The sequence below is a fragment of the Triturus cristatus genome, chromosome 9 (genome assembly GCF_964204655.1).
Source record: "Triturus cristatus chromosome 9, aTriCri1.1, whole genome shotgun sequence".
Lineage (NCBI taxonomy): Eukaryota > Metazoa > Chordata > Amphibia > Caudata > Salamandridae > Triturus > Triturus cristatus.
In genome coordinates, this window is record NC_140592.1 from 982360071 (window position 1) to 982384089 (window position 24019).

Sequence of the window (24019 nt, forward strand, 5' to 3'; positions counted from 1 at the left end):
AAGAGTGAAAATGAAGATAATTATAAGTGGAAGGATTTTGCCACATATATATTTCTAGAAAATTGTTTTGAATTGGGTGAAGATCAGCGTATTTGTAAATACTGTTACAACAAGTTAGAGGAAAATAGAATGCCGACCAGAGCTGTACATAATAATTTAGAATTGGATGCTATTCCTGCTGAACTTTCTGAATTAAATACATATGAGTCTATACTCATTCAATGTGTTCATCTGTTCCAGACCATAGTACGTATGGAGCCCAAAACTGGTAAATTACCTCCTTCAGATTTACTGAGAGGTTTAAAAGGTAGAGTGGTGTATTTGCCCTTGGATTTGAAAAAAAATATGGAAACTATTGATGCGGATACTTTGGAAACTGAACCATTAATTATTCTGGTTAATGGTGTACCTACAAAGAATAAGAAGATTTGGCAGGAGCTGGTAGATGTACGGAAAGTACAAAAAGCAAATTTGTATTTGAAAAGGAATAACAAATGGTATGAATCTATTTATATAGAAGAAGAAGAAGAAGAAGATTTACAAGAAGACACAGAAACACCAACTGGACAAATTGAAAAAGTGGACAAGTCAAAGGAAGAAGAAATTTATGAACATTTTAGCATACATCCTCTTCATTCAAAAGAAGGTATGGGAGACAATATTGATCTCTTTCAGATGAAGAAAGCAAAAGGAACTCCCGTGAGTGTATGGGAGGAGAGCTTGGAAGCTCGATGTTTTCCCCAGCTGTTTCCTAAAGGAAAAGGAGGACGATACGATGAACGTCCAGAACAGATTCCAGCTTCTGAGTATCGGACTACAAGACTATATGCTGAAGATCCCAGATTTCGACAAAGTATTCCTTATTTGTTCCATCTTTTATTTGAAAGCGACTTGTCTGCACTGTCTTATGCAGTAAATCACATTTTAAAAAGTGGAGTACATTTACAAAATGTGTCTGCTAAGGATTTTATGGAGAAAGTGCAGCACCGAGATGATCATTTGGAAACACAACTGATCAATCTGATGGCTTGTCAGCGTGGGACAAATGAATATTGGTACCGACGCCATGGTGAATTAAAATGCATGTTACGGAATTTAGGAACACCAACATGGTTCCTTACCCTAAGCTGTGCCGAGTACGCTTGGGATGATTTACTGGATTTTCTACGAGAGGCAAATTCAAACATTAAAAACATCGAATACAAGACACCAGGAGAACTGTGCTCATTGGATCCGGTTAATGTTTGCAGATATTTCAATCATAGATTTGAGGCTATGATGTCCTTCATCTGCAATAAAAAAAATCCACCTCTTGGAGAAGTAGAGGATTTCTTTTGGAGAAAAGAGTACCAGGCAAGAGGTGCTCCTCATATTCATATGCTGTTGTGGATCAAGGATGCCCCAAAGTTTGGAACAGATACTGATGAAGCAGTGTTATCTTACATTGAAGAATATGCAACATGTGCTATACCAAAAAGCACAGAAGAGAAAAAGTTAAAGGAGCAAGTTTTACGTTTCCAAAGTCATCGGTGTGGAAAATACTGTCGACGGAAATACAAGAGCAAAGATAAACACTACACTAAATGTCGATTTGGATTTCCAAGACCTGTTCTTTCAAATGGAAGAGTCAACAGTTTTATGTCAGCTGTGAGACATACTATCACAAGAAAATCACCTAAGAATACCTACAACCTAAAAAGAAAAGAAAAATCAAAAAATATAAATGACTACAACCCAGTCATTTTATCCATGCTGGAACGCTAACATGGATATACAGTATGTTGCTGACAATTCCATTGCTGTTGCTCGATATGTAACGTCTTACATTACAAAATCAGAAAAAACAGAATTGAAGGAAATGTGGAAAGAGATTTCTCACGAGAAGACTGTCAGTAAGAAGCTGTACAGTTTCAGTTTGAAGATGTTATCGCATCGAGAAATTGGATCCTACGAATGTTCAGATAGGTTATCTTCTGCAAGTCTCTACTCGAAGTCAAGAAGAATAATTTGGGCAAGTTTAGGCCTTGCAGCAATGAGAAATCGGGTACTGAAATCTGTAGGAGAAATTGAATATTTGGCCGAGAATGACCCAGAAAGTACAGATATTTTGAAATCAAACATGTTGGACACTTATTATCCCAAGAGAAGTCATCATCTGGAGAACATGTGTCTCTATGAAGTGTTGCAGAACTACATTTATTCACGGAAAGCCGCAGAAGACATCAACAATGGAAAATATAAAGTCGTTGGTGAAGAAGGATGTTTGGTGAAGCAAACAAAAGGAAGTTTGATAAATCACCGGAAGCTGAGTTGTGACACTACTGACAAGAAGGAATTTTACTACTTGGCTCTTTTACAGTTGTTTAAACCATGGCGTACAGAGGATGAACTACTGGGAGAATTTCAAAGCTATGAAGATTCTTTTAATGCTTGCAAAGACAGCATGCAATGCAGTACATTCTCAACTTATCTGCAAATGTTAAATGAAGAAATTGAACAGGAAACTACAATTGCAGCAGAAATAGCTAGAGACAGTTCTCAGGACAGCCAAAGTTCAGGAACACTCAGTCAAGATCCCCTAGGACAACCAATCGTTGAAAATGAAGCATCAATAGCCAGGAATGAAGTGGAAACGGCTATGAATCAAGCTCAAGAAGAATTTATAGACTTAGAAAATTTGGAAAGACAACTGAATCAAGAGCAGCAACAAATTTATGAAGAGATCAAAAACAAAATTGATCACGGATTTCTACATGAAAAAAAAGAGTGCTCATGCACATCACTTCATCCAATCAGGATGTATGTAAGCGGACAAGCTGGAACTGGAAAAAGTTTCCTAATAAAAGTCATCAGAAGCTACCTACAGCAAAAAACGGATTCTACTTTGTCTTGTGTGGTTACTGCTCCAACTGGGTTAGCAGCATATAACATAAAAGGAATCACTTTACATCGTTTGCTAATGTTACCAGTGGAGCATGAGAACAAAATACAATACAACAAGCTAACTGGAGAAGCATCCTTGGAAGTTTCAAGAGTATTGAAGAAGATGCAAGTTCTCATTATTGATGAGGTGAGCATGGTATCAAACTTAATGCTTGCCTTTGTGCATTTAAGAATGCAGCAAATTTTGAAGACAGACTATGACATGTTATTTGGTGGAAAACACGTCATAGTTTTTGAAGATCTTTTGCAACTTACTCCAGTTAAAGGACAACCAGTATTTAATACTGTCACACATGAAGACACGAAGAAGTCATTGGGAAGCATCGGAAATACAAATATTTGGTCCTTCTTTGAGTACAAGGAACTTACTACTAATATGAGGCAAGCAAGCGATGAAGAATATGGAAGTATTCTGAAAGATATCAGAATTGGACTACTCACAGAAGTTGGCAAAAAAGCATTACAGAGTCGGCTGCTACATAATTTATTTCCAAAGGAAGAAATAGTTGCAGAGAAGATATACAAGAATATTGCAGAAAACAAAAGTGTCATCTGCTTAATGCCAACTCTACGTGAATGCTCAATATTTAATGAGGAGCTTTTGAAATTGGAAAAGGAAGAGATCAGGAAATTGGAAGCAGTGGACAAAATTGAGGATGGAAGAATTACTGTCACAGTAACAGGCAAACTGAAAAATAAATTGGACTCACTAGAGAAGAACATCTCCAAAACAGCTGGATTAGAAAAAAATCTATATGTTTGCATGAACTGTAGAGTATTTTTAAGAAGAAATTTGGATGTTGAAAAAGGTTTAGTTAATGGAGCTATGGGAAGAGTTGTGGGTTTTATTAATTATCAGAAAAAAGAAGGAATTGAATGTTTAAAAATAAAATTTGATCAGATAGAAGAAGTTAAAGATATTTGTCGTTGTACAGTTCGTTTCATGCTTGTGAAAGACTTATATGTACGTAGGAAGCAGTTTCCGTTTTCTCTAGCATATGCTGTAACTATTCACAAGTCTCAAGGATTGACTGTAGATTGTGCATTTGTGAACATTGGTTCAACTGTGTTCAAAGAAGGTATGGCATATGTGGCTTTGTCACGAGTGAAAACATTATCAGGTTTATTCATGATAGACTTTGATGATTCAAAAGTTAGTGCTGATACAAACTGTGTAAAGGAGTATAATAGATTAAGAAGAAGCTATGCTCCTCATTTAGGTCAGTATCCTGTGTTGGAGAAACGTGTAGTTTCTCGTAAAAGAAAAAATGAGAATATCTGTAATGAAGATGTAGAGAAGAGGAAAAAAAAGAGGAGTGATGTAATTGCAAGCAAAAAGAAAAAGGAAAATGAAGAACAGGTTGTAGGATGTCATTTTGAAAATAGCTCTGGTGTCAACTGCTACGCAAATGTAGTGCTGAATGTTGCATTTTATCTGGAAAGTTTGCAAGAGCAGATAATAGTAAATCAGGGAAAAAGATTCTGTTCAGAGCTGAGCCTCCTTTTTCAAAAGCTGAGTAAAGATAAAACTCAAATAGAAAGTGCTACTGAAATTAGAAAACTTTTAGATGTATGTTCAGGACGAACACAGTTTTCTCAAAATGTACAGCAAGACGCACAGGAATTCTTGATGTATTTTCTTCAGGTAGTGGAAGAAGAAGGAGTTCCCATTGAAATTCTTTTTGGTCTCTCTTATAAATGGGAACATAGTTGTGAAAATTGTTATAATATATGTGGCTCTAATGTTGATAATGAAAGGTTTATTTATTTGACATTGCCAGAGAGTAAAACAGTCACTTTTGCAAAATTAGTTAAAGATGCTAATCAGTTCCCAGAGTCAGACTTAGTCGCATTGGTGGCCGTTCCTTTAGCGTCCTAGGGCCCAAACTATGGAACGATCTCCCCCCCAGCATCCGCTCCATAGACTGTCTCCCAGTCTTTCGCAAAGCTATCAAGACCCACCTCTTCCCCGCTCTCTAGGGTTCTTAGCCTTCCCTCCCCCGTTCAGTAGGAGTTTGCTTGTTGCTAGCGCCGGGACACCCCATTGCTGGGGTAGCTGTTGCGCTTTACCAAATCTAGAAAATAGAAAATAGCATGAAATGTGGTGAGTGTAAATCTGACATGTTTTCAACATTAATTTTAAAGGAATACGGACAGTATGTAATTTTAATGATGCAACGATGTAGAGCTGATGGTTCAAAATTGGATACTTTAATAAAGAAGTTTACAGGACAGCAATTATCAATTTCAGGAAAAACTTTTGTAACTGTTGCAATAATTTTCCATGATGGACCTACTGTTACTTCTGGACATTACACAGTTTATCTTAAATGTGAAAAAGGTTGGACACTGTGTAATGATTCCCAATTGATTTTCAAACAACGTTTGCCTTTTGATTTAGCAAATTCCTATCTAATCTTCCTGAAACCTAAATTTTAGAGAGATTTGGCAAGATCTGGACAAAATAATTTTACCATTTTACTGGATTACCATTGCAATTTTGTAAAAAAAAGATTTTTTAAATTATCATTTGGCCTAATGGAAAGATAACCAATTGTAATGTGGACTTTTTTAATTTTTAATGAAACTTTCAAAAACCAATAATTTAGAGATAATCGGTAACATCTGCACAATTTAAATTTTGGAATGTTATTGGACTGCCTTTGGAAATTTTTTCAAAAATGATTTAAAAAATTACTATTTGGCCATGCGGAAAAGTAACCAATTCGATTGTGGACTTAATAAATTATTCAAAAAATTTTCGTGAACCAAAATGTTACAGAGAATCGGTGAGATCTGGACAAATTAAACTTTAGAATTTTATTGGATTACCGTTGGAAATTTATTCCCAAAAAAATTTTAAAATTACTATTTGGCCTAAAGGAAATGGAATCAGATGTATTGTGGAGTTATTTGAGATATAATATTGTGATTATACTTCTGAAACAAACATATCAGACGGTATTTTAAAGAAATAAGTATTGGTATTAGATGATATTTTTTTAGAATATTATGCATTTCTATAATGTTAAGTTTAAGTAAAAAGAGATTCTGGGCTTTTTTAATACAATCTTTGTGATTGTTATTTTTTTTTGCCCGCTGTAAAATGATGAATGCAATTGCTTTCAAAATTTATAGTGAAATGCAATATATTCTGAAAACAGCAAAAATAAGGCAAAAATATTTTTTGAAAAATATGTAAATATGTGTACTGTATTATAAAATGTTTTAAAAATATTAATACTTTTTTCTTTTTTTTCAGATTGATATAGAAAAATTTCAAAAACTAGAACCATTTTTAAAGCTATTTTTTAAAAAAACAAATGAATAAATATTTTTTTGAGTGGGTATGGTAAGTCAATAATAATAATTGTAGTCTCTCAAGGACCTTGTAATGTGATAATTGATTTTTAGTGTTTTAAAAAAAAAAAAAAAAAAAGTACGCGCACCGTACGCGTACGGTAAGAAAAAAAAAAAAAGTTTTTAAAAACATATGTAAAAAAAGATGAAAAATAAGGTTGGCTCTTAAAAGAATCGTTGTGTTCATGCAGGGACAGAGGAAAGAAAGAATGGGAAAATTATTCAAAGCGACAAATGTGCTGATCTATTTTGTTGTTCACTAGGGAAACACTGGTCTCCCTATGGCAAATTAGATCTTGACAAAAGGCGCATCGAATATCAACCCTTCGAAATCGAGGGTTCATTTCCAGAGGGCCAGCAAAAGGAGATGCTCCCCCCACAGATGAAGGGCTCACCTGACCTGCAGAAGAAGGAGTCAGCTCTGCAGATGATGGTCCAGGCTGAGCTGCTGTGGATGTACTTGCTTGTCTTTCTGAAGAGTTACCTCCAAAAAGATGACCATGTGTCCTTCTGTGTACATCCTTGAGGTGTCTCTTCATGGTATGATTCCCAAAGGAATACTTCCTGTCAGGATTACCTCTAGAAAGTACACGCTGACACAGCTTGCAAGTTACTAAGGGTGCATTCACCTTTTGCTGGCCTTCAGGAAAAGTAAAATAATCCCATACATAAGAGGGCTTTTGTTTCCTCGCTCTCTGCCTCAAAACAGTGCTGCTAGTGGTAGCCTCACTCTCAGAAGAGCTCTGCTGTTCTGCCATCGTATCACAAAGACAACCCAGCTCCTTCTCCTAAGGGATCACAAGCAGAAATGAGAGGAATGGGTGTGGTGTAGGAGAGTTCTAGAACTGAAAGTAGTTTCAACCAATCAAAAGTTGTGTTTCATGATCACATGACCTACCGTACGCTTACGGTACGCTTACGGCAAAAGTGCGCATGCGCGTAAAAAAGACACGCGCTTGCGCGCATGCGCATAACAGTCACTACCCGACACTTCCGCGTAACGTGCGCGTGTAGCGTACGCGCGCACGCGTCCCACGCGGAGTACGCGTGGCTACGCAAATTGCATAACTATACGCAAGCAGCGTAGATAAATTACGGACGTTGCGTAAACCGTACGCTTACCGTAAGCTTACGGTACGCGTACTAAAAAAATAATAAAAAAAATAGAAAAAAAGTACTGCAAATAAATTTTACATGTTTATTTTAAAAAATATATTAAAAAAAACATATAAAAGAATTTTAAAAATGTAATCATAGTCTTTATAAAAGGTAAGAAAATAAAAATAAAAATATGTTTAAAAAAATAGAAGAAAAAAAAAAAAATTAGCATTTAAAAAACCTTGCAAATTCACTGAAAAAACCATAGGTTTCACACACGTTATAGTTAGGAATTAGCATTTAAAAAACCTTAGAAATTCAGTGAAAAAACCATAGGTTTCACACATGTTATAGTTAGATGGACATTTTACTCGTAAAAAACCAATGAAATTCCCCCGTTATAGTTAGTTCAGCTAACTATAACTCGCGCGCCCGCAATGCACTGCTGATGACGTCACATATTACATCACTCATGACATGGTCAGTGACATCACTCATGACATCACTGATGACATCTCAAATGACATCACTGATGACATCACTGATGACATCATCCTTGTGATAGAGTGGCAGACCTCCTCTTCCCCTAATATAACCTTTGATACACACATTCAAAAATAGAGACTAAAATTTACAAAACAATGGACATACCAATAACAGTTACAACAACCTCTTCAGTAATTCTAAGATCCACATACACATCCACTCATTCACCAACAGTCCAATACAGTCACTCATACATGTACTCACTTATCATATGTACTCATACACCTATACATCCTGTTACACAATGCCACTCATCCATAGAGCTACTCACACACATAGTCACTCATGCTAATAAAGAATCAAACATACATTTACTTGCATATACAGTTATACACACACCACCACACTTACTTCTACGGAAACTTACACATACTTAGTCTTTTAAACAATTACTTATAGAAATACATACTTATTCATACAGGAACTCTTTCAATCTCTCACTCTCACATATACTCACATATATAAACCAATAGTCACATATACTAGTTTTAAACATATGTAGTTACTCATAAAGACACTATTGAGACAGTCATTCACTCACTAACACACCCATACACACACTCATCCACCCATGCAGTCCTGCACACATGCTCTGTTCAACACATACAAACAGTGAGTCACTCATTCATGCACCTATGCACTACGTCATACCCCCCCCCGAACCATGCAGACACTCATACTGATACTCAAAAAACCAACTAATAACCTAAATAGACACCCATGTAGCTACTCACCAACCCATGCAGCCACTTATACACAAAGTGAGAGACTGATACAGATATTTATATATTTAAACATTACTCACTAAGCCATGTATTCACTATGATACACTTAATCAGTCAGTTACACAATCAATTTTTTAAAAACAAATCATCCATTTAGACACTTATATACCCATTTATTCTTCCATCGACCTTGAGATATACATATATAAAACATATTTAATTTTCAGAAAAACACACATTCACTGGATGATGACATCAGTGATGTCATCAGTGATGTCATTTGAGATGTCATCAGTGATGTCATGAGTGATGTCACTGACCATGTCATGAGTGATGTAATATGTGACGTCATCAGCAGTGCATTGCGGGCGCGCGAGTTATAGTTAGCTGAACTAACTATAACGGGGGAATTTCATTGGTTTTTTACGAGTAAAATGTCCAGCTAACTATAACATGTGTGAAACCTATGGTTTTTTCACTGAATTTCTAAGGTTTTTTAAATGCTAATTCCTAACTATAACGTGTGTGAAACCTATGGTTTTTTCACTGAATATATATATATGTATGTATATATATATATATTCACAGAAAAAAACATAGGTTTCAGGCACGTTATAGTTAGGAATTAGCATTTAAAAAACCTCAGAAATTCACTGAAAAAACCATAGGTTTCAGGGGTGTTATAGTTAGCTGGACTTTTCACTTGTACAAAACCATTGAAATTCCCCCGTTATAGTTAGTTCAGCTAAATATAACTCGCGCGCCCGCAATGCACTGCTGATGACGTCACATATTACATCACTCATGACATGGTCAGTGACATCACTCATGACATCACTGATGACATCTCAAATGACATCACTGATGACATCACTGATGACATCATCCAGTGAATGTGTGTTTTTCTGAAAATTAAATATGTTTTATATATGTATATCTCAAGGTCGATGGAAGAATAAATGGGTATATAAGTGTCTAAATGGATGATTTGTTTTTGAAAAATTGATTGTGTAACTGAATGATTAAGTGTATCATAGTGAATACATGGCTTAGTGAGTACTGTTTAAATATGTAAATATCTGTATCAGTCTCTCACTTTGTGTATAAGTGGCTGCATGGGTTGGTGAGTAGCTACATGGGTATCTATATAGGTTATTAGTTGGTTTTTTGAGTATCAGTCTGAGTGTCTGCATGGTTCTGTGGGGGGTATTACGTAGTGCATAGGTGCATGAATGAGTGACTCACTGTTGAAGACAGCATGTGTGCAGGACTATATGGGTGGATGAGTGTGTGTATGGGTGTGTTAGTGAGTGAATGACTGTCTCAATAGTGTCTTTATGAGTAACTACATATGTTTTAAACGAGTATATGTGACTATTGGTGTATATAAGTGAGTATATGTGAGAGTGAGAGATTGAAAGAGTTCCTGTATGAATAAGTATGTGTTTCTATAAGTGATTGTTTAAAAGACTAAGTATGTGTAAGTTTCCGTAGAAGTAAGTGTGGGGGTGTGTGTATAACTGTATATGCAAGTAAATGTATGTTTGATTCTTTATTAGCATGAGTGACTATGTGTGTGAGTAACTCTATGGATGAGTGGCATTGTGTAACAGGATGTATAGGTGTATGAGTACATATGATGAGTGAGTACATGTATGAGTGACTGTATAGGACTGTTGGTGAATGAGTGGATGTGTATGTGGATCTTAGAATTACTGAAGAGGTTGTTGTAACTGGTATTGGTATGTCCATTGTTTTGAAAATGTTAGTCTCTATTTTTGAATGTGTGTATCAAAGGTTATATTAGGGTGAGAGGAGGTCTGCCACTCTATCACAAGGATGATGTCATCAGTGATGTCATCAGTGATGTCATTTGAGATGTCATCAGTGATGTCATGAGTGATGTCACTGACCATGTCATGAGTGATGTAATATGTGACGTCATCAGCAGTGCATTGCGGGCGCGCGAGTTATAGTTAGCTGAACTAACTATAACGGGGGAATTTCAATGGTTTTGTACAAGTGAAAAGTCCAGCTAACTATAACACCCCTGAAACCTATGGTTTTTTCAGTGAATTTCTGAGGTTTTTTAAATGCTAATTCCTAACTATAACGTGCCTGAAACCTATGGTTTTTTCTGTGAATATATATATATATATATATATATATAAAATCATTGCAGGCATCCCGCTGCATGGGACAGGCACGGGCCACGCCCGGGCAAAACCCAGGCCAAGGGCGGGCCCGTCCTTGCCCGTCACTGACCGGAAGAGACTGGACTGGGCCACGTCCCTAATCTTTTGTCAGGCGGAAGGTATTGTGTCTTTGATTTTAGCAAGTATTATTAGAACTAGTAGGGAGGCTTGTCATTTCATGTGATGTGATAATGTATTAAGCCTATCATAAACCAGTATTCATACACGTTGCCACATATACTGGCACATGCATCAAGAAAAGCTTTTGCGAGTCCTTAATTGCGAATATTAAGGACTCGCAATTAAGGACTCGCAAAAGCCTATACATGTAGGAATCGCTATTAAAATAGCGATTCCTTAACATTCATTAATTGCGACTCACAAATTGCGAGTCGCAATTAATGAATGGCTTCCCATTCATTCCTATGGGCCTCCAGGCCCATAGGAATGCATTGGAGATTGCGGGAGCAATTTGCGAGTACCAGTAGGTACTCGCAAATTGCTCCCGCAATTTCTAGGGTGCAAGGGTGTCAAAATGACACCCTATTGCACCCATGTAATTGAACTCTGCACACATGTTGCATACACACATGCTCTAAGGGCATGTGTGTGCGCAACGTGAAAGTTAGAAAATGCAAATAAGTGCATTTTTCTAAGTTTTAGCAAATTACCATGAAGTCCAGCTTCATGGTAATTTGCTCCCGCTAGTAGCGAAATCGCTATTTTTTAAACTTTCATGCATTGCATTTAAGGAATCTTAATTAGGGATTCCTTAAATGCAATCGCTATTTAAGGAATCGCTATTTTGAGATTCCTTCAATAGCGATTTTTGCATTTGGGATGATGCATCCCAAATGCAAAAATACCGGTCGCAAAGGGGCAGATTCTGAGAATCTGCCCGTTTGCGACCGGTTTTGTGGTTGATGCATGTGCCTGATAGTTAGTAAACATATCTGACAATAAAAAAGGATAGTCCTTTGAAGGTCGATACGGCTAGTCGCCCCGGAAACTATAATCATGGGGAAGAGAAAAACAATGAGCGCGTCGAACAAGAAGCAGCCCCTAATAGGAACCAGCCATGTCAGACCCTGCTTAGTTATTTAACAGGAGCAGTGGGGGGCCATAGAGCGTCAGATAATTACTGTAGACGAGGCAATGAAGCCAGGACATATAGGCTCAGGGGGAGAAACAGCTATAGCACAAACACTAAGCGAGGGAGGCGTCCCACCCACCGCGGCTCCAAGGCGTACACATATTGAGAACGGGTGCATTATAAATACATCTGATAATATATTATGTAGTGACCTTGAGATTGACACACAACCGCCTACCAAGCGGGCAAGGAACCTGGACATTACAACACATGTCATAGGGGAAGTGGACCTAACAGATAGGGAGACACCGCTTAAAATCCATAAAAAGACAAATAAAAAGGATAAAATACAATCTAAGCAGTATTTCGTGAAAGGGGAAAAATGACAGAGAGTGCTAATGCCCGCACACAGAATGAAGTAATAAAGCTAAAAATCAAAGTAGATGCCCTAGATATCTTTCTTAGGGAAAGTTTAAACAACTTGACACATAGAATTGGTTCCATGGAGGAGCAGCTGTCAAAGTGCCTAGGCAACTTACAGTTACCCAGTAACGGGTTAAATATAGCGCAAACTAGCACTCATGATGATGTTATAAACAATTGACGGTGCCTAAATACCCAGCCTATCACCGGCATTTGCGATCAATCACAGTCTGTATCTGATAACTCTGTCCATCCTATTTCTAAAGTAAAACTTAGACCACCCCCGTCCACCATCCCTATAGTTACAGTTATATCCAAGGCCCCTAATGTTGTAAGACACGGGAAAGAAAACATGTTGGAGAGTAATGTAACACGCTTGGACCTACCACCAGCGGCGACTCCATATGTGGTGATCCTAACTAATGTTCCCATATTACAACAAGAGGTAGATGAGCCATGGGAGATGCTTAGGAACAAGTCATTGCATTGGCTTGGGGGAAGGACTGGCCTTACCGAGAGGTTATTTGTTGAATTTAAAATGGCCAGGATAGTAAGCTGGGTGGGTAAGGGACGGAAAAGTACGCGAGGCAACTGTGTGGTGTTGTCTTTTAAAACTCCCTCCCTGGTGGAACTGATATTGAGCAGAATTAGAAGCCAACCTAATTTAGGGCTTGGTATTAATGCAGTTCCATTAGGTTATTTTTATAGGCCAATTTTCGATTTTAGATCCACTAATGAAGCACCATTAGCTATGTGCCATAGGCAATGGATGGTTGTTCCAACACACAATCGTTTTGATGCATTAGCAAATCTTGAGGCAGTGGATTGACAGCAAACGATAGTCTTGGGGCACTGTGATTCGACAGGCATAGAGGAGTCAACTACCAGTGGGGGATATAGGTTGCCTTTGATCATTAATGACAACATTCACTATTATCATGATGAAGGGACAATGGACGTGGAGGCTGTTACAGAGAAAGCATCGAATACAATGGTCTTGTCCATTTCACCCCCCACTATACAATCTGGCCAAATTTCACCAACACGGGCTGAAGTAGAGGGAAAGATTTATGCCCAGGCACGGACAACAACAGCCTGTTCCTGTTCTGGAACGTGGCAGGATTAAGCTCTAAAGCTACGAATACCTTGTGGCTTGATTTTATTAGGAAGTTTGACATTTTTAGCCTGCAGGAGACCTGGGCGGTAAAGCCGATTCACATCTCAGGCTATAAAACTTTCCACACCCCAGCAGTCCCATCATCATTTGGTAGAGCCAAAGGCGGATTATGTGCTTATGTCTCGAACCTTCTGACTATAGGAAAAATAGTTCTAAATGTGTCAGAACAGCACTGTCAGATTATCAGTATGTATATTGAGAAAGATTTCTGTATAGTGTTTTTGAACATTTACAATAATGTGGTATCAGGACTTTTTGAGGGAACTATGAGACGCTTGAGTGAGGAACTGTACAATTTACAAGCTCACTCATCTAAAGAAGTGTGTGTTATTTAGGGGGGGATTTTAATTCTCATATATTCCAACACGATGGTAAGGGGATCTGTGGCATAGGTTATGAAAAGGGCCCAAGTATCCCCCACTTCTCCACACAAGGCAAAGAGATCTCCTAAATGAGAACATGTTTGAACTTGATATGGGCTTTGCAAATAATTTATGTCACCCTATGGTCCCCTTCCATCCGACATTCAATGGGCGAGGTTCCTTTACAACAATAGATTTTTTTTTAATTTCATGTAAATACTCTACTCACATCAAGGAATTTTGGACACATGAGATTGCATTAAGCGATCATTTTCCTATTAGTATGGAAATTAAGGTGCACAATAATTTTAAAAAGACTGGTGGCAACTCTACACATTCTGTGGAAAATATCAGCCTGATTAGAAAAAATGGTTATGCCCTTAAATGGGCAAAACTGGACCCAGGGCCCTTCATGGGGAAAGTTGTGAAAGGATACATTGAAGAGATTTCAATTTGCTTAAATGAACATTCATCACATCAGGGAATTGTTATACATTTTTTAACCATTTCTAACTTTGTTAGCGACACCTTACAAGTAAAAAGCAGAAAGAATAGACATATTAAACAAGGGTGGTTTGATAATAAGTGCACGAAGGCCCATACCAATCTTAAAAAAGCACTTCATGCTGATACGAAAGATCAAGAAAATATTAGAAAGGCAAGATATGAATACAAGAGGGCATTAAAGGCAAGAAAGTCTGCTTTAAAAGAGGATGCTTGGTGGGCCCTACACGATGCATCAGTTAGCCACGACTCCTCAGTCTTTTGGAAGGCTGTTAACGCCACTTTCCTGGCAGAAACTGATAAAGTTATAATAGAGACAGCAATAACTGAGCATGAATGGATCGCACATTACTCAAGTTTGTATGGAAACTCGATCCAAGCAGAACAGGATAATTCAGCAACTGAGGCAGAAATTGATCATCCTTTAATTTCTAGATATTTACCTTTACAATTCACCCTCAGTGAGGTGAATTCGGCCATCAATTTAAGCCAGGGAGGTGGAAGGCCGTGGGCCCTGATGGGATCCCAGTAGACCTTTTTAAATCTAACATAGAATTCTGGGGCCCACTACTAATGCAGGTTTTCAACGCATGCTGCTCACAACCAACTTTGTATGACTCTATTATAGTGCCTATCTTTAAAAAAGGTGACAGGGCAAACCCAGCCTGTTATCGCCCTATTTCCTTGCTGGACTCCACTGTTAAGATTGAGGGGCAAGTCCTGCTAGATAGGTTACAGCTATAGGCGGAAGAGAAGTCAATATTAAGCGATCTTCAATATGGCTTCCGAAAAGGTTTGGGGACAATAGAGCAGGGCCTAAAATTACATATTTTTATAGATAAGTACATAAAGGCTAAAAAGGAAAATGTATATCTAACATTTGTCGGCTCAACATTTGATTGTGTCAACCATGAGAAGCTTTGGTCAGTTTTAGAGGAAATGGGAACAGACGCGCTAATAGTCACATTTTTAAGACACTTATACCTAGGGGCGAGGGCCAAGGTTCGGTATGGAAGGGGGAGCGAGTGCTCTAAGCACTTTAAAGTGATGAGCGGGTGTAAGACAAGGGTGCATTTTAGCCCCGTTTCTCTTATTATATATAAACAACCTAGAAACCATTTTGGTCAAAGAGTGCATGGATCTACCAAACGCATTGATTCGACCTATCCCAGCATTCATGTACGCGAATGATGCGGTCCTTATGGCCCGCACTCCGATCGCATTGCAGAACGTGGTTAATACGTTTGGTAATTATATGTCAGGATTGAGGCTTACTGTTAATTGTTTGAACACTTTTACAATGAACTGTGGGGCTGGGTTAAAAAAGAAGACTAAAACCCTTTTTATACAATACAAGCCAATAGATAGTGCAATAACTTTTTCCTATTTAGGAATTTTATTCGACCATTCAGGTTCATAGGCTCAGGCGATAAAGGCCAGAAGATTATTATTTATTAAATCATTTGGACCTTCAAAATTTTAGTAGAAAACTAGGTAGACGCTCCCCTTTCCAGAGCCAAAAGCGTGGCTATTGCCACTTACAAAGCAGGAATATGGGTTTATGCAGGGGCAAACACATTGCAATCTGCCGAAAATAAGTATCTCAGGTCGCTCCTGGCTGTTCCAGGCAGTCCTTCAAGTTATATATGCCATCAAGAACTGGGTGTGCCTTACTTGGAGGACATAATTAAGATCCAACCAATCCTCCTGTGGCACAAAGTCTGGACCTCAGAGGAGACGGCATTCAACTGCCATATATTAACAGATGCCTTGGTTTTGGATGAAGTAAGTCGGGAAAGATGGCTAGAATACGTAAGAATATTCCTGATCAAATTAGGCTGCCCCGAATACTATAAAGATCCACAAACATTGCGTACTGTGTCCAGGAAAAGATTTCAAAACGAGTTGTATATATTACCTGGGTGAAATAAGAAAAACTTTAGAACTAAAAAAGCCTACGGTTGAAACATATTATATGATCCAAACAACTACTGTTATACACCCGTATATTACTTTGATAACTAACTTTTTTGATAGATTTCTGTTAACCGGGTTTAGATTGAACATTTTATCCAGAACTGTGAGCTTTCCTGTACCAAATGATAGGTCAAGAGTCTTAAGCAAATGTCCATGGGATGATGTCTCGACCCAATCGACAATACACAGAATGTTTTTCTGCAAATGTTATTCAAACCCAAGAAGAACGTGGATTATTCCAGTTTTAAAAAGATCAGGCCTGAGACAATGTCAATGAGCATTTCGTTTTCTGCAATCGCTAGATAATGAATTTACCATTGTTCTGTAATTGTATTTTTAAAACATGTTTTTAAATACCGTAAATCTATCTAGTAATGGTTTTTATAATATTTTCATGGTACCAGGAACTGGATTTTTTTAAATTGTATTGATTTATGTAAATAAACTTTTATGGTCTACTTTATCAGTTACCGAATAAAGCAATTTGATTGCTATATATATATATATATATATATATATAATTCACTGAAAAAACCATAGGTTTCACACATGTTATAGTTAGCTGTACATTTCACTCGTAAAAAACCAATGAAATTCCCCCGTTATAGTTAGTGCAGGCAACTATAACTCACGCGACCGCAATCCTCTGCTGATGCTAATACTGTATTTAGACACTTATTTGCCCATGTCTTCTTCCATTAAATTTTAGCTATACATATATTACAAATATTTTTTTTTCATAAAGACACATATGTCATCAGCAGAAGATTGCGGTCGCGTGAGTTATAGTTGCCTGCACTAACTATAACGGGGGAATTTCATTGGTTTTTTACGAGTGAAATGTACAGCTAACTATAACATGTGTGAAACCTATGGTTTTTTCAGTGAATTTGCAAGGTTTTTTAAATGCTAATTCCTAACTATAACGTGTGTGAAACCTATGGTTTTTTCAGTGAATTTGTACGGTTTTTTAAATGCTAAGTTACGCCATTCGTGGCGTGCGCGCCCAGTTAACGCAGTTCGTTCCGTGCGAGCACGGTGCGCTTCGCGCACCCTGCGCGCACAGTGAGCACGCGGTGCGCGAAGCGCACCGCGCGTCCACTTTACGCAGTTAGTGCCGTGCACGCACGGTGGTCACGCGGTGCGCTGCGCGCACCGCGTACCCACGTTATGCGGGATAGGCCAATTTATATACAAAACAATGGTTTAGAAACAACGTTACACCGAAAAAATACAGCAACCAATGCCACTTTGGAAGCAACCAGTTTTCACCAACCCTCATTAATATCCAGCATTCCATACGGAGAATTCCTGCGCCTGCGAAGAATTTGCAGCGAAGAGCAAGAATGGCAAAAACATAGTGCAACCACGTTGAAAAGATTCATACAGAGAAAATACCCGAGGAATACGGTTAATACATGCTGGAGCAGAGCTAATCTCAAAACCAGAGCGGAATGTCTAATGCCAAAGGACAAAAAAGATGCCACTACAGAGGAACCCATAAGATTCATTATGGATTACAGCCAAGAATCCAAAGGCATTGTAAATATTTTGAAGAAAAATTGGAAAATTCTCCAATTAGATGGAACAATTGGTGACAAAATGGGGAGTTACCCGGTGACCACTTTCAGAAGAGCAAAGAATCTAAAAGATTGCTTAGTACACAGTTTTTACAAAACAAAGAAACTTAAAGAAACATGGCTACATACAACTGGCTTTGTAAAGTGTCATAATTGTAAAGTTTGTGAGATCGCTAAACCTACAATGGAAGTCACAATGGCTAACAAAAAAACGTGGCAAATTAAAAATCTTATAACGTGCAAAAGCCAATACACAGTGTATGTTATAGAATGTCCTTGCTCACTCAAATATGTGGGTTCCACCATCTGTGAGCTCAAGAAGCGAATTTTGGAACATGTACGGGCCACAAAAAATAAAGACAAAAACAATGCAGTAGCCAGGCACATGGAAATTTATCATAATGCCAACTGGAAATCCTTGAAATTCTATGGCATCGGATCAGTACCCTTAAATGTGCGTGGTGGGAATAGGGAGAAAATCCTACGCCAGAAAGAATCCAGACACATTTTGAACTTGAGATCCATGACGCCATTCGGGTTAAATCAGTCAGAAGAACTGTATATACACCTATGAATAAATGAATGTTCTTGAGCACATACAGAATCAAGTTCAGACTGCAATCATGAATCCAACGGATCATAATGTACTGTTTTTACAACTCAAGGAGTATGCCCACCAGAGGGCTGGCAAGAAAATCAATTCAAGATTGCAATCATAAATCGAATGAGTCAAAACAAACTGTATTAAAACACAAGGAATATGCCCACCAGAGGGCCTAAATTTACATAGTACAAATGGACAAACGCAAAGAAATTCAAACGCATCTCACCTGAGTTAAAAATCGCAAGACTCATAAAATGGTGATGGTTAATAAAATTAAATAACGCGAAAACACGTAACCTGGAACATTCGTAACAAGTAAATAATTGACTGGTTAAGCAATGACTACATCACCCATAAGTCATAGGGTGAATGGTGAAAGATGTCGGGAAATGATGTCAGCTAACTTCCTTCAATTCACTTTATTAAATGAACATTTTTTTTGAATACATTGAGCAAACAACAACCGTGAACAAGTTATCTGGTATAACGAAACGCGTTGGTAATTTGTTGGTTCTGCGACCTTGAAGGAATAAAACGGAGTTTAAAAGCTGTTTGGAGTGCGACCTCTTCTTCCCTTGTGGGAGTGCTGTGGTGGATATTGGCGGTTTGGCTCAACCGCGAGGTGACGCACCCGTCGAGCAGCGCCTGAAGTCGGGTACATCTGAGCCATCTTGGATTCATATATATATATATATATATATATATATATATATATATATATATATATATATATATATTCACTGGGAAAACCATAGGTTTTAGGGAAAGTTATAGTTAGTTGGACATTTCACTCATACAAGACCAGAGTTATTCCCCCGTTATAGTTTGTTCAGCTAACTATAACTCGTGCCCCCGCAACGCATTGCTGATGACATCACATATTACATCACTCTTGACATGGTCAATGACATCACTGATGGCATCTCAAATGACATCACTGAAGACATCACTGATGACATCAACCAGTGACTGTGTGTTTCTGTAAAGTTTAAATATGTTTCATATATATAGGGAAAGGCGTATTGAAGAATGAATGGGTGTATAAGTGTCTGAATGGATGATTTAGTAGGTGTGTGACTGACTCTATAAGTGAGTGATTAAACGTATCTTACTGAATGCATGGGTTAGTGACTAAACTGTGTGAATGTCTGTATCCGTCTGTCTGTTGGTGTGTAAGCGGCTGCATTGGTTTGTGAATAGCTACATGAGTTTCTATATGGGTTATTGATTGGTTGTCTGGGTATCTGTATGGGTGCCTGAGTGTTTGTGTGGGTAGGGTGTGTGTGACTCTGTGCATAGATGTGTGAGTGGGTGATTCACTGGGTGCATGGTTTCAAGAGTGCATCTGTGATGGACTGTATGGGTGGGTGAGTGTGTGTATCGGTGTGTTAGTGAGTGAATGTATATCTCAGTGGTACATGTGTGAGTAACTACATATGTGAAAGGCAGTATAAATGTGTGTTGGAGCATATAAATGGCTATAAGTGAGAGTGCGTAATTGTGAGAGTGGCTGTATAGATGAGTGTGCTTGTATCAGTGATTGTATAAGAGCGTAAGAATGTGCTAGTATTAGTATGATTAAGTGAGCTGGTGTACTTATAACTGTATAGGTGAGTAAATGGCAGTGTGATTAATTATTTGCATGACTGACTAGGTGTGTGAGTACCTCTATGGATGGGTGGCGATGTGTGAGTGTCTATATAGGTGTATAGGTGTATGAGTGCATATGATAGTCCTGTACTGAGTGACCATAAGTATGAGTGACTGTACGGATGAGTGAGTAGATGTGTGTGTAAACCTAAGAATCAGTGAGTGGGTATGTAGTTATTGGTGTTAGAGTGTCTATGGTTTTGAGAATGGCAGTCTGTAATTTAGAGTGGGTGTATCAAAGGTCTTTTTAGGGTGTGAGAAGATGCGTCAAATTATCAAATGGATGATCTTTTTTTCAGGGATTTTCTAAGGTTTTTTAAATGCTAATTTCTAACTATAAGGTGCCTGAAACCTATGTTTTTTCAGTGAATTTCAAAGGTCTCTCGGACAGATCCCAAATGATCAAGATTGTGAACAGTCTCTCGTCTCCACTGGTGGTTGGTCAAGGCGTCCCTCAAGGTTCTATCCTTGTACCCACTCTGTTTAATCTCTATCTGGAACCATTAGGGAACCTCCTAAGCTAATCTGGAATCCTTTACCATCTCTATGTGGATGACACCCAAATCTACCTCAAGGTGTCTTCCTCACAAGATCTCTCACTACTCAACTCTACTCTCAACTCTATTCACAACAGGATGTTAGTTCACCAACTCATTCTCAATCCCTCCAAAACTGAATTCCTCCTCCTATCTACCTCTCTCTCCCCGCCTCCTACTCAATCCTGGATGGATCAGCTGATTTAACTCAACAGTAAACCCATCATTGTCGACTGCGCTAAATTCCTAGGTGTCATACTTGACAAAAGACTCAACCTAATCTCACACATCAACTCCATTGCCAAGAACGCACATTATCAGCTGCGCCTTCTGTGGGGGATTAGTCGGTTCTTCCCGGAGAAAGACCTAAAAAAGTTGGTCCCATCGCTAGTTCTCTCTAGACTGGTTTATTGTAACTGACTGGCCTACCCAAATCGCACCTCTCCCCCCTCAAATCTGTCCTCCATTCAGCAGCTCGCTTCTTTTCAGGGTCCAAACGAAGTGACCACATCACTCCTATCCTGTCTTCTCTCCGATGGCTTTCAATCGAGGCAAGAGCTATTTACAAAACGGCCTGCATCACCCACAAAGCCTTGCACACATCCTTCCATCGCTATCTGGCGAATAAACTGACATTTTCTGGAGGCTTGAGACCTTCTCGGAATGCGGAAAAGTTTCTGCTTGGGTCCCCCTCCTTCAAAAGGGAAAAATCGATGGCTCAATCGTTCTCAGGTAATGCTGTGAGAATCTGGAACTCGCTTCCTCCATTGCTCCGTGCCACCACCTCCATCCGGATCTTCAAAGCTGACCTCAAATCTCTTCTATTCCAAAGACACTTTCAGAACTAATTCCTTCATTCTCAGACCCCGCCAGGAAGTTCATTATTCATTGTAAATTTTTAATTTTTTTTGTACATTCCTTGCTTGCTGTGTTTGATATTGTGTTCTTGCCTTCTATGTTTTTCCCTACCTCCTCTTGCCTGCTGTGTTTGATACTGTGTCCTGCTATTTTTGTAACGTTCTATTTTGTAACAGTTCTCTCATGTAACGCAACTGGTTCTATTGTACAGCGCTCTGACACCTTTGGGTAAAGTCCGCGCTTTATAAAAATGCATTAAATAAATAAATAAATAAATCTCCGGCTCCCACCACCGCCTCCCGCCCGCCCTGGGGTTATGTGTCCTACCAATTAGCACGCGTCCGGGCCCTTCTCATGGCCGCTTACAATAATATTATGAAAAAGCTGCCGGGGCAGCCTGAGAGAGCAAGCTGACTGTGGCACTCTATCACTCTCAGCCCCACGCTGCCGAGAGGCTTCAAGTTAAAGGGTGGGGGCGCACTCCCAGCGCCGCTGGAAAGCAGAGACAATAAACACCCAAAGTCAAGTACCTGCGCAAGAACTTCACAAAAGTTTTCACATTTTCCTGGCGAGATGCCAATGCTTGTATTCACTGCCCACCACTCTTATTTATCCCTCCGTCTGAGGTACAAGATGGCTGCCAACAATTCCTGGTTTGAAGTGTTGGCAGCCAATTAGAGGCAAACTCATGCTCAGAGAGTTAGGCTCCGCCCAGATATCGACACTTTTTATTTTTTGAATATCTCTGGAACTATTGAATGGATTTACACTATTTAACAAAACAGTCTCTTTCTGAACCATGGGCTACCTTTTTGCCAAATTTGGTGTAATTCCGTTCAGCAGTTCGGGCTGTAGCCGTGTCTAAAGTTTCCTAAGGAAAATAACATGGGGAAAACACGTTTTGAGACCCCCCTTTTTTCTCGGCCCCCGCGTTGCAAATCACCCCAAAACTTTCAGGATAGGAGCTGATGAGGGCCTTAAGTTTTGAAAATTTCCCAAAGATTCGTTAACCGGTGCCAAAGTTATTGGAAAAACAAACAAAAACTATTTCCTATGGAAACTAGGTCCTAACTATAACTATCTACTGGTGACCGCCAGTAGATAATATATATATATATATTATAAATCCAAGGATGCGGCACTCGGGAAAGACACATGTGGACAGAAATATGTGGGGAGCACCATCTGCCCACTAAAAAAGCGTATTCTTGAGCACATTCGAGCAGTCAAAAACAAAGACCTCTCCTATGCAACTGCTAAACACATGATACTATGCCAGAATGGGAACTGGCGATCAATGTGCTATTATGGGATTGACACCATCCCAGCGAACGAACGAGGTGGCAAAAGAATTAAGAAGCTACGTCAGCTTGAATCACGCTATATCATTAAACTCAAAACTAAGAACCCGAGAGGCATGAACAATGACGAAGAACTTTATGTACACTTAGAATAATGTCCTGTTACATGATGAACTTATTAACCTCCGATGAACCTAATTAGGATCCACTTTCTCCCTCACTCTCTTTATTTTCTCCTCTTGTCTATGCTTTTTCTGTCACTCCCGTACCTGCAAACATAGCACACTGAAACTTTTTCATTCTATATCTATCATGCCGCTTTCATGACAATTGTACTATACAGACACATGAGGATGTAATCAAGACTATGATACATCAGGATACTAATGTTACTGAATGTTTCTTTACTAGCAAATGAATTTTTAACCATTTGTATACTAAATGTCTGGTACTATACCATAATTCAGTCAAAAGTGCCCTTTCCTGTTATATAACAGTCGTAATTGAGTTTCCTTTTGGACATAAATACAATTTTGTTTTTCACTGCACTACATTTCCCACAATGCAACACTGAGGCCAGGTGGGTGTATAAATGGTGCAATAGAGAAAGGACTTACTGACCGTGAGCAAGGCCTTGGTGGCTGAAATGCGTTGGTGGAGCTGTGTTGCAAATAAATAATCTTTTGAAAATCTCTTTCCCGAGTGCCGCATCCTTGGATTTATAATTGATTTTGGGGCCTGGATCTGGCCCGTGTGCAGAGCACCCGCTGCAAGTGTGCCCCGGAACTTTGGGTCCCTTTGTTTGGAGATATATATATATATATATATATTCACTGAAAAAACCATAGGTTTCACACATGTTATAGTTAGCGGAAATTTTACTGATAAAAAACCAATGAAATTGCCCCGTTATAGTTAGTGCTGGCAACTATAACTCACGCGACCGCAATCCTCTGCTGATGCTAATACTGTATTTAGACACTTATTTGCCCATGTCTTCTTCCATACATTTTTAGCTATACATATATTACAAATATTTTTTTTTCATAAAGACACATATGTCATCAGCAGAAGATTGCGGTCGCGT